Genomic DNA, 12,713 nt, shown 5'->3' with positions numbered 1-12,713 from the left:
GTTCGACCGCATCTAATCTTGCAGACCATCTTGTATTGCTTTCAGGTTTCAATGTCAGTGGCACATATTTTCGGAGAACTTCCCAGCGTGAAGTTGAAGCCGCAAAGAAAGAATACATACTGTTCAAAGTTCCGAAAAAATTCTGAGCCTCAATAGTATCACTGGCCGCATTAGCACCAACTAAATTGAGGGAGTGAGCAGCACATGGGACAAAATATGCTAGCTCGTTCTCCTGAAGTAGTCTGGACTGAACTCCTTTACACTTCCCGGCCATATTTGTCCCATTGTCGTAGGATTGGCCTCTACAGTTCTCTAAGTTTAGTCCATCTTTGTCTAATTTTTTTAGGATTTCTTGGTTGAGACCTTCACCTGTTTTGTCACTAACTGGGAAAGAATCAATAAAAATTTTGGATGTATTTGTTTTGACGTAACGAACTATTTGAGTCATTTGTTCACTGTGGCTGATATCTGGAGTGCAGTCAAATATTAAGGAATAATATTTCCCATCCAAAATGTCTTGTATTATCTTTTGCCTTATGTTATTGGCAATAATTTCTAGGAACTTATCTTGTATTTTATGTGAGAAATACGAGATTTGCCTTTTCTTATGCCGCTCAATATGTTGTAGAAGAGGGACATAGTAATGCGATATAAGTTCTACTGTGTTCAAGAACTTTCCACTGGGTGGGTCGCTGAAATCACAGTCTTCCTTAGTTCCTCGGAATGGACTCCCTTGCTTTGCTAGGAATAGAATAGCATCGATAATGCAGCGCAATATCGCCTTCCAGTGAGACTCTTCTTCATGGATCTGGGTTAGGAGTTCTGCATCAATACCTCCCTTTCCTAAACAAGATTCTAAAGCTTTCCACGAACAAAAGCAAAGTTTGTGGTTGGATGAATTTTCATGTTTGGGCAATTTTTCACTGAGTTTTCTCCAATTAGTAAGTCCTTTTTCTTTAGCTAATGAAAGGATTTGATTTGAACACAATATAGAGCTTTCTTACTTTCACTATAGCCTAACCATCTCTTTACTTTTCCTCCATTTTTGTGAACTTTATAAAACCAATCTTTGGTTAAGTTACGTCCTTCTCTGCTGCTATTATTTAAATTTGGCTCGATCAGATTTTCATAGCTCATTTTTGTTATGTAACATCTTTCAGAATCTGAAAAACTCTGTGGCTATGAACCAGGATCCCTAAAATCAAAGGAAAACTTGGACGTTTCTTGAAGACCAGTTGTAGGATCTGAACGAGATAATAATTCATCTTCATTCGCTTCACCAGTAGGACTGAGTTTCTTGCAAAGTTCAACATGTTGTGTGCCTTCCTCTCCAGTTTCAACATCAACTAAAATATTAAAAGCCGGGATTAAAATTCAATCAGTAATATGATATATTACAAAATGAAGTATTAAAAAATTGTCGTAAAGTCCGATAAGGCACAATTAATTCATCCTTCCCTAATGTGCTATAATTTAATTATTGAAATAAAAATTAATATTTACTGACCTGATTTTTCTTTTCAGCCTTCATCTTCATTAACATTAGGTTTTTTTAAAAAAATGCTTCTAATTTTGGTGTTTGTGACAGCACATCGCTTTCTTTCTTCCTTTTTTTCTTTGGCAACTTTTCTATACTCGGTTCCACTGAGTCGTTTTCTGCCATCCATCATTTGGAATCTGATAAAAACGCAGCTCAAATTGTACTGAACAATTCCGTTTTTCAAACGCTGATAAACGGTAACACGAACAACTAATCAACACTCCGAACACTAATAACTAAATACTAAATGCAAATAAAATAAAACATCTGTCGGTTCCTATCAACACACGCAGACAACAGTGTACGCAGGCTACATGTGCAGCCCTCGATAACGACAACGATGACTGCAGGTGTCTGTTTAGATTACTGTTTATTGGAAGCAGAAAGGGGGTGAGATAGATGAGATGCTCGCGCATCGCGTGGTCAGACCGTTTTCGAGCCCGACCCCTCTGCCTAGCGCTCACGCTACTAATTATTCATATCGGTAGTAGGCATAACAGCATAAGACTCACTACAGACCCTGAATTACGTTAATTCTTGTGTCGTGTCTTATAATGAAGAAAATAACTTGGTACTCAAGTGTAATAAAGTTGATGAATTGTGCAACAAAATTAAATAAAATTAAACAATATTAATTGTGGTATTATTATTTTGAAAAAATTAAATAACTTACTATTCTTTTTTAATATACTTTTCAAATTTTGCCGCCCCCTGAAATCTGCCGCCCGGGGCACGTGCTCCCCCTGCCCCGCCCTAGTTCTGGGCCTAGTGGCAGGGTCCGCTGTGTGGATTCGTTGTCTCCACTTAATTCAGTCACGGTCTATGTCAGGATAATATATAAGTAATAATAATAACAACGTAAACGTTTCCACCTATTCAATACTAAAATATATTCACAAAATTATAAATTACATGGTACTGGTTTCGACCCATCTAGGGGTCATCATCAGCCGTATTGGATGGGTCGAAACTAGTACCGTGTAATTTATAATTTTGTGAATATATTTTAGTATTGAAAAGGTGGAAACGTTTACGTTGTTATTATTATTACTTATATATTATTCTCAGTTCAATACAGACCAAAAACATGAAATTCATAACCATTAACTATGTCAGGATGTTGTCTTACAGCTTTCAGGTTGTTGTGCACTGTATCGGTCCGTCGCTGTATTGGTCGTCCCTTGGGCCTCTTTCCAGCGACTTCCAATGTATACGCTGACACTGCCAGTGTACTGTCTAATCAACATAATAATAATAATAATAATAATAATAATAATAATAATAATAATAATAATAATAATAATAATAATAACTGAAGTCCACTGATCCTCCTGTTGGCCTCCCATAATTCCAACCCCTCGTCCACGTCGTGGGAGGTGGGCAACGGCATGAAGTAGGGGATTGCCTGTAGGGGTGATGTACAGCGGGGACCGTGTGTGCCCCAGGACTACTACAGTAGCTGCGAAGGCCCTACAGGAACCCTAAAAAGTAACGGCTAACAGGGCTCTGGTGAAGTCCTCAATGGCAAATGCGGCGGAGAAGGAGACCTTTGGAACGGCAAATCTGGCAGACGAGCCAACCCTTTTCCCTCGGGGTTGAAGAAATGGGGGAAACCACTGCCTTGTGGTGAAGAGGGATCTTCAAAGGCTAAGGGAGACAACCCCTGCAGAATATGGCAGGCTTGGAGGCTCAGGTGCTGTGGCCTAATAACTCACACATCTTCAATCCACTTATTAAAGAAACTGAAGTGAAACGAAACCGGATGGATACCTCGATGACGAACTTTGGCCCAAAATGGAAAATGAGAATTGGTTCTTGGAATGTTAGAACTTTGACAGAAGAAGGTAAACTAAAGCAGGTTGAGAAAGAGATGCAAAAGTATGGCTTGGAAATTCTTGGTTTAAGTGAAGTGAGGTGGTGCGATTTTGGAGAGATCATGACGCAAAATGGGAATACATTTATTTATTCTGGACAGTCTGGGGAGGATGCTGAATGGAGAAATGGAGTGGGCATGTTGCTAAATAGAACATCCGAGAACAGTTTAATTGAATGGACTCCCATTTCAGACAGAATGATGACAGCTAGATTCCAAAGTAAAATTCGAAATGTAACATTAGTAGTTTGTTATGCACCAACAGAAGTATCTGGTGCCAACATGAAGGATCAGTTTTATCATCAGTTGAATGAAACTATGAGGAATAGAAATAAAAGAGAGATTGCTATTAATATGGGTGATATGAATGCAAAGATTGGATCAAATAGTGAGGGACTAGAGCATGCAATAGGAAAACATGGATTAGGTGAAATGAATGATAATGGAGAGAGATTTGTAAATTTGTGTGTCAGCCAGGAAATGGTGATTGGACAGACAAGGTTACATGGGTATCGCCAGGTCACAAAATAGAAAATCAGATCGACCATGTAGCTATTAGCAAGATCATTGACAGATGTGAGGAATAGAAGAGGAGCTGATGTTGGTAGTGATCATCATCTAGTAGTAGCCGAGTTCAAATTGAAAATAAAGGCTGCATCGAAGAAGTTTGCAACAAGAAAAAGAGGTTCAACTTAGAAAGGTTAAACAGTGAAAAGAAGAGGAAAGAAATTTAGTCTGGACTTGAAAAATCGGTTTGAAGTCCTTTCACGTCTTGAAAAAGAGGAAGAGTTAAGTGGGGAAAGAACTTGGGGAAAATGTTAAGAACACTTAATACAAATGTGTGAAAAAGTAATTGGTTATAGGAGCTGTACCATGAAGAACGTTTTCTTTCCACTTCTCGTCTTATTTCATTTGTGTGTAATTGTGCTTGCAAGCTGTTTTAATTCAGGTTTTATTTGTACATCTTATATTGTATTATGTTTTCTTTGGATTGCCCTTTTCCTTAAATAAAACGTTGTCCTCATTCCCTCATAGCCCCAGGATAAAGGGAAGTTTCTTCCCGTCCTGGGGTATTTTCCATCTCATGTTGGCTATCGTCCTCACGATCTGGTGAGAAAACTCCCCTCCCCTTTGGGTGTGCGCGCGTGTCTCTCCCTGCTGGGCAGGCGAGCGCTCGCTGGACCTTGCCGTCATTCTGACTGACTTACTCGCTCACTGCACTTTGCAGCCGGTCCCACCGCGGCCTCGAACCGAGGACTCACCAGACGTGGAGGTAAGACTTTAGAGAGTTACCCCTTTGTGTAGCGCGTTAGGAACAGTTTGAGGAAGCGGAATGCAATCATAAAGAATCTATATGTTGGGTAGGATTAAGCTCTAGTTTATGTAAAGTTTTAATAGGTTTCTCGCCCCGGGCATATTTCACTCTAAAACGTAGTATGCATGTCAGATTTATTTTAGGGTCTTGTGACCTGTGTTTCTTTTAGCAATGTTGTTCTTGAGTATGGGACAAATTACCTTTAAACATTGTCTGTAAGTTTGTATTTGCGTAAAGCATTTCCTTCTCAGAAGTTTAATCGAGTTGAGAAAATGAGTGTAATTACCGAGTACGAGAAAGTACCAGAAGGTTGCGATGAATAGAGCAAGTCTTGTGTGTTTAAATTTCTTGCTGTTATGTATGATACTTTTGTGGTATACGCTCTTGCGTAGTTTTTCTAAGTTAAAGATTTTTCTGGTATGATCTAGAACCTTTTGGTACTATTGAGGAGTCAGGGATATTAAGAGACCCTAAGTTGGGTAGTTGTAAGTAAACGATGTATTTTGTTTTCAGGGCTAGGCCCGGTTTATAACGAATATTATACTAATTAGCAAATTGTGCTGGTCACATGTTTTAGAATGGTGCTTTAAACTGGGACATGTCCCTAGTGTTGTTAAATATTGTGTACCGAAGTAACGCAAAGTTTTCCATTTATATAATAAATTGTTACCTGGCAAACTTATCGTGCCTTTACGTCTCATTCACTCGGCCCACCACTTCTTTCTGTAATCGCTACCGGGTATAAAACCCAGTACAGGAGGTATCAACAGAAAGACTGGATGTCTGAAGAAACATGGGACTTAATTGAAAAATGAAAAGAGGCAAAAGCTATAGTAAACCAAAGCAGAATAAGACAGCAGAAGTCATAAGCCCAAAGGAAATTTCGGAAATTGAGAAAATGGTTAAAAGGAGTGTGAGAAGCGATAAAAGAAGATGGCTTGACCAGCAGGCACAAATTGCAGAGGAAGTTGAGAAGAAGGGTATGAAGGTATGAAGTTAGGTTAGCATTGAAACAATTAAGGAATGGTAAAGCAGCAGGTATAGATAATATAGATCCAGAAATACTAAAAGTGGATGAAGAAGCCACCATTAATTTACTGCTACCATTACTGGGGAAAATATGGAAGGAAGAGAAAATTCCAGTTGATTGGAAAGAGGGCTTGATCGTGAAACTCCCCCAAAAAGGTGACACCACAGTGTGTAAGAGGAATAACACTACTGAGCATACCAAGTAAAGAGTAAAGGACTCAATTGAGCAGCGTTTCCGTAGACAATCCAGTAAATAATTCTAGAGCAAAGTAATGAATGGCAGGCCACATTGTACTTGAATATCGTGAAGGCAATGTATGAAGGGTGTAGATGTAAAGTAGTACATGAGGGAAAACTCTCAGATTATGTGAATGTCACAAGTGGAGTTCGCCAGGGATGCGTTCTTTCACCAACAATCTTTTTAGTGGTGCTCGATAATGTTATGAGAAATATGTTCGGTGGAAGGAAAAGAGGAATACAATGGAGAACGGGGGAAAGACTGGAAGATTTAGAATTTGCAGATTATATTTTTCTTTTGTCTTCAAGAATTAGTGATATGAAACACAAGATTACGGCTGCAAATGTAAATGTTGTTAAGACCAGGAAATGAGAGTAAATGCTAACATTGATTAAAGATTGCTTGTGGCAGGAGAAGAGGATGTGAGAGCCAGAACAAGGAGCCTTCATGCAGCTTCATGGAAGAATAACAACATTTCAAGGAAAACAAAAATAAAAATGTTCAATACAAATGTTAAATCAGTCCTGCTATATGCTTGTTACACAAACTATCACTAATCTCGTGCAGACATTTATAAACTGCTGCTTACGACGCATCATAAACATCAGATGGCCTGAAATTATATCCAATGACGAGCTATGGAGAACAACAAACCAAGTTCCAGTCGCAGTGGAAATCAAGAGGAGGAAATGGAAATGGATATGTCATACTGTGAGAAAGCCAGCGGGATCTATAGAACGCACAGCATTGGAATGGAATCCGCAGGGGGCACGGAGGAGAGGTCGTCCTAGGAAGACTTGGAAGGAAGTTAAAGCATTGGCAAGTCGACGACCACAATGGAGACGTTTCACGGATGCCCTATATTCCAGTGGCAACAAGAGGATTTAAGTCAAGTAAGTCATAAATATAAAAGATCTAAATTCCTTTGTCATATAACCTCAATTCAGCAACACGATTCCTTTGAACTTATAAATCACCTTCATGCAATCCCTTCACACTTTCACAGCATAACCTTAATTTCAGTATGTCGCAACTAAAGAAATTGAAACAATCGCGTGGTTGAGTAAAAGGCACGTTAACAAGAATAATAAAGTCGATTATAGCTGACATGTCAAAATCAGAGGTGAAGGTTAGAATTTAAAAATGTGAAGAGTTATGGAATTCTTCTGAAGAAGTACAAATGAAAATAGAGGAAACGGAGATCACTGATAAAATAGCTGCACTACAGTTTGAAGAGGAATGTGAGGGAGAGCAAGAGCTATTTGAATCTATTTATTTCAGCACAGTTACACAACTGCAAACTATAATAGATGAAGCAGACGATGTTCAAAATAATTTGCCCGCTCAAATGAACCAGCAGTAAACAATGCCATTCATCAACAGGAAGTTCCATAACATCATAACAGAAGGATAAATAAATTACCAGAAATTAAATTACTGGAAATCAATGGCAAATTCACAAAATGGTTGCTTTTTAAGAACAGTTTTGAGTCAACCATTCATAATGATAATCAACTAACAAATATTCAAAAATATCAGTATCTGATCGGTCTTCTACAGGACGAGGCACGCAAGGTTTTACCATTTCAGAAGAAAACTACACAAGTGCTTGGAACTTGCTTGTAGATACATATGATAATCAAATGATGATAATCGAGACACATTCTAGATGAACTTTTCAAGTTTGCTACTGTTTTTAAGGAGAACAAATCTGAATCACACAGGCAATTACAATTTCATATTCAAACTCACATGGCTTCATTAAAAGCAGTGAAGCAACCGGTACAATATTGGGACACTTTGGTTATTCATCTAGCAAAGAAGCAGCTGGATTTCATTGAGCAAAGAGACTGGCAGGAAAGGGTGAAAGGCAACACTCCAGAAAAGATGCCAACATTGGATGATTTCTTGAAATTTTTAACTGAGCGTTCCCAATCATATATGCTTTTAAATCATAACAAAACCAAGGCATTGAACATGAAGGCAAATCCGAAGGACAAACAACCTAGCAAGAAAGGTGTTATGATGATGACTCAGGCAAGCTGTAATCTGTGTGGTGGAAGTCACCCCAGTTTTACATGTGAAGAATTAATTAAGCGATCAGTTGAAGACAGAAGAAAACTGCTTCAAGAAAAAGGACAGTGTCATAACTGTTTGAAACCAGGACATATTGCAAAAAAATTGCAGAGGATCAAAATGCAAGAAATGTGGACTTCTTCACAACACACTTTTACATGCTGAGGAAGATGACAAACAGAAACAAAATGTTAAAGAAAATCAAGTGCCCATAAACCTATGTGTCGAATCTCAGCATTCACCTGCTTCACTTAGTGTGAGCTTGGTGAAAGGAATAACATCACAAATACTTTTGTCAACAGCTTTAATTGATGTGAAAGATGTTCACGGAAGAAGAATGACATGCCGAGCCTTATTGGATCCGTGATCTCAGTCGAATCTAATAAAGGAAGAAACTTGGTTTACCGAATGTCAAGCTGTCAGATCAGTAGATTGTTCCAAAGTGGAAACAAAAAGGATTACGAGAGTATACCTCGCTTCAAGGAATTACTGATTTGAGGTGGAAGCAGAATTTCTAGTTTTGCCAACTATAACAGGACGATTGCCACAGTTGGAGATCAAGAAGGACAAGATTATTATTCCAAAGGACATTCGCTTGGCAGAGCCCACATTCAACAAGCCTGGAGACATAGACATATTAATTGGCGCAGGACTTTATTGGAAAATAGTCATAGGTCCACCCAAGAATGAAGCTGAAGGACAACCACCCGATTAGGCTGGTTTATAGGCGGTGAAGTTTTTGAGAACAAACAACAACATGCATGAAAATTAACAATCAACAATTATCAGATCAGATGGAAAAATTCTTGAAACAAGAAGCAAATCCGGAGATTCAACATTACACATCAGAAGAAAGATAGTTCACGGACACCATCTCGAGAGATACGACAGGTAGATTCATTGTAAGGCTCCCTATCGAGCCGGATGTCATCCTCGGAGAATCAAGAAAACACGCACTAAACAGACTAGAATCATTAGTCAAGAGATTAAGCAGACACCCAGAACTCAAGACTGCTTATGCAGATTTCATGGATGAATATGAAAAACTAGGGCATATGAGCTTGATTGATACAAACCAAAATCAAGATGTACCAAATTCATACTTGATACCCCATCAAACAGTGGTACGTCCTATAGTGATACCACAGAGGTCAGAGTGGTATTTGATGCCTCGGCAAAAACATCACTCGGGACATCACTCAATGACAAACTCATGACAGGACCTAATTTACAGCAAGATCTTTTTCACATTGTACTTAGATTTCGCAGACATAAGTGACGGCAGATGTGGAAAAGATGTTTCGGCAAATCCTCATCCATCCTGAAGATCGAGCAATACAGCAGGTTTTGTGGAAAGAGGAATCTTCAGCCCCTGTGAGGAGGTATCATTTGAATACAGTAACATATGGAACAGCATCAGCATCTTATCATGCCATGAGGTGCCTCAATGAACTGGCTACTCTTCATGAAAATGAATTTCCAGCAGCAAAGGCTATTTGCGATGATTTTTATATGGATGACTGCTTAAGTGGAGGAGACATTCTAGAAGACGTGATCGGGCTACGGCGGCAAATACAAAATATACTCAAGAGTGGTGGAATGCATTTGAGGAAATAAAGGTCCAACAGCAAAGGGATCTTGCAGGATTTGGAGAGCAAAAGCGACGAAGGGACTTTACTGGTTTTAGACAAAGGTGAAGCTAGTAAGACTCTTGGACTCCTCTGGGATTCGGGACAAGATTGCCTTAAGTTTCGAGTTGAGCTGGCAAAGCAGTCACCAAGATCCAAAAGAGAGGTCGCCTCCAAAATTGCACAGATTTTTCATCCACTAGGACTCGTGGCTCCAGTACTGATCAAAGGGAAGTTGTTGATGCAACACTTATGGGTAGATGGATTTGAATGGGATCAAGCCATTGTCACGAGAGCACCTTCAGATTTGGAACGAGTACTATACGTCATTAGAAAGACTGAACAACATCAGAATTATGAGAAACATAAATTCTGGAAATTGCTCTGGCTCTTTTGATTTGTTTGGATTTAGTGATGCTTCAGAGAAGGCTTTTGGAGCATGCATTTATGCAGTTTGTCAAACGCAAAGTGGTCTCTACATTTCCAATTTACTTTGTGCGAAGACGAAAGTAGCTCCTTTAAAAACCATTTCGTTGAGAAGACTCGAATTGGAGGCAGCCCTTCTTCTTGCACAACTTGTCAAAACAACAGTGAGTGCTTTGAAAGAAAATTGGTCAGATCAGATTATGGAGTGACAGTACAATTGTTTTGGGATGGATCAACACTGAGCCAAGGCTGCTGAAGACATTTGTGGCAAACAGGATTGCTAAGATTCAAGAAGCCACTGATGCAACCACCTGGAAGCATGTTCCATCAACTGAAAACCCAGCTGATCTTCTCTCAAGGGGAATCACTTCAGTTGAACTCGAAGATAAAAAGCTGTGGTGGAGTGGACCTTCTTGGCTTCGCACACAATGTCAACAACGAGAGAATTCAGAAGAATTTGAAACAGAACTACCAGAGCTGAACGTCACAGCAGTTACATTGACAGCAACATCAACCAGCATTGCACTGAATAAATTCTTGTCATTTCCGAAGTTACGCCATATAGTAGCATATTCTCAAAGATACATTTATAATTGCAAACTCAAACTGCCAGAAAGGAAAAAAGATTCACTAGAAATACAAGAAACTTGTAAAGCAGAGAAGCAGGTAGTCAAATGGACACAATTAGAAGCATTCCCTCAAGTACTACATTGCTTAATTAATAATCAAGACCTCCCAAAGAAGAGTTCTCTAAAGTCACTCAGTCCGTTTCTGGATAGTGACGGATTGATTAAGGTTGGAGGAAGGCTTCGTTTTTCGGAGCTAACATCAGAACAGAGACATCCTGTGCTTCTACCAGCAAATCATCGCATCACCAGAATGATCATGGAAAATGAACATTGTCGTCTGAAGCATTGTCCCCCAGAGCAACTGCTACATGCAACTCGACAACGATATTGGCCTATCAGCGGCAGAAGAGAAGCGAAAAGGATTGTCAAGAGGTGTCTGAAGTGCTTTTGTTACCATCCTACAGTTCCAGAGGTACGCATTGCAGATTTACCAAAAGAAAGGGTTACGTTAGTTGTTCGACCCTTTGTTACCACAGGAGTGGACTATGCAGGCCCAATATCTGTAAGAGAAAGCTACAGAAGGGGCCGCATTCAGACTTACAAGAGTTACGTAGCTGTATTTACATGCTTCAGTACCAAGGCAGTGCATTTGGAGTTGGTGTCGGAGCTAACGACCGAAGCTTTCTTAGCTGCACTGCAACGCTTTATGGCGAGAAGAGGTTTGTGCAAGCAGCTTTTCTCTGATAATGGGAAGAATTTCATTGGAGCAGCGAACGCACTACAAGATATCCAATCCTTTTTGGAAAAGGGGTCAACGACCATTACCTCCTCACTCGCTCAGCAGCAGATACAGTGGAGTTTCATTCCTCCCCGGTCACCCCACTTTGGGGGATTGTGGGAAGCAGCTGTAAAGATGATGAAAAGACATTTGCTGACTGAAACACAGGGACGTGTGCTAACTTTCGAAGAAACCTACACTATTCTTTGCGATATAGAAGCAGTATTAAATTCACGTCCCCTTACTCCCTTGCCAAATGATCCAAATGATTTAGAAGTCTTAACACCAGCACATTTTCTTCTAAGTGACTCGATCGTGCAACCTGTGCAAAGGGATTTGTTAAGAGAACCCAATAACCACTTGTCACGTTGGCAGCAGTTGCAGAAAATTCGGCAGCGGTTGTGGCAGAGATGGCAGCGAGAATACTTGCAGGAATTGCAAAAACGCGTCAAGTGGCATGATACCAATCGACGTATTGATGTTGATTCTTTGGTGCTATTAATTGAAGACAACATCCCTCCTCTAGAGTGGCCCAGAGGTAGAATAGTTCAAGTTCACCCTGGACGAGATGGTGAGGTGAGGGTTGTCACCGTTCGGACGACTGGTGGAACTTTCACTCAAAGCATCAAGAAAATATGCCCTCTTCCCATTGAAGGGGATGACAAGGAAACCTGAATTAAAGATTTCCTGTGATATCTCTAACTTTGTGTTATTTTTCATCAAAGATATCATTTCAATATTATTTTCTTTTAATGATAAAAATATGTATGTATAGAGTTTTGTATTAAGAATATTTAAGTATTTTTACAATAGTTAGTTGAAAGAACTCCTTTCAAGGGGGGCAAAATGTTATGAAGAGACTTTCCATTTTTATAAATTTATTTCATTAATTGAAGTTGGCACTTTCCAAGCCTATTTCCGATTGGTCAGATGATTTTGTATTGTTGAAAATCGTTACGCATGCAACAGTCATGTCCGTCATCAAGTTGTGATATTGCATCATTAAGACATATCAAATGCAATATTAAGTATTGAAGGCACCAAGTTCCTTTACTTCAAAATCAAAAATAAACAATGACTTTTGCCTCAATCCTTGTAATTTTCAAGCGTTTTGCCAAAGAAGGATAAGTACAGTCTGGCTGTAATGTCAATGCATTCTATGTATACTCAGTGAAGACTCTGATAGTTCTGATAGTTAAATATCTCAACATGTCAGAATCCCATTAACTGAATGGTTCACC

At 39.4% G+C, this 12,713-nt stretch overlaps 1 protein-coding gene across 1 annotated transcript in view; it reads right to left on the bottom strand.

Annotated features, from left to right (window-relative positions):
• The window catches only part of RNaseX25 (Ribonuclease X25), a 221,402-nt gene that overhangs the window by 32,616 nt on the left and 176,073 nt on the right, over positions 1-12,713 (bottom strand). The window lies entirely within an intron of this gene.

Source organism: Anabrus simplex, chromosome 9, assembly GCF_040414725.1.
Source record: "Anabrus simplex isolate iqAnaSimp1 chromosome 9, ASM4041472v1, whole genome shotgun sequence".
NCBI lineage: Eukaryota > Metazoa > Arthropoda > Insecta > Orthoptera > Tettigoniidae > Anabrus > Anabrus simplex.
This window is presented reverse-complemented; position numbering and strand designations above follow the sequence as displayed.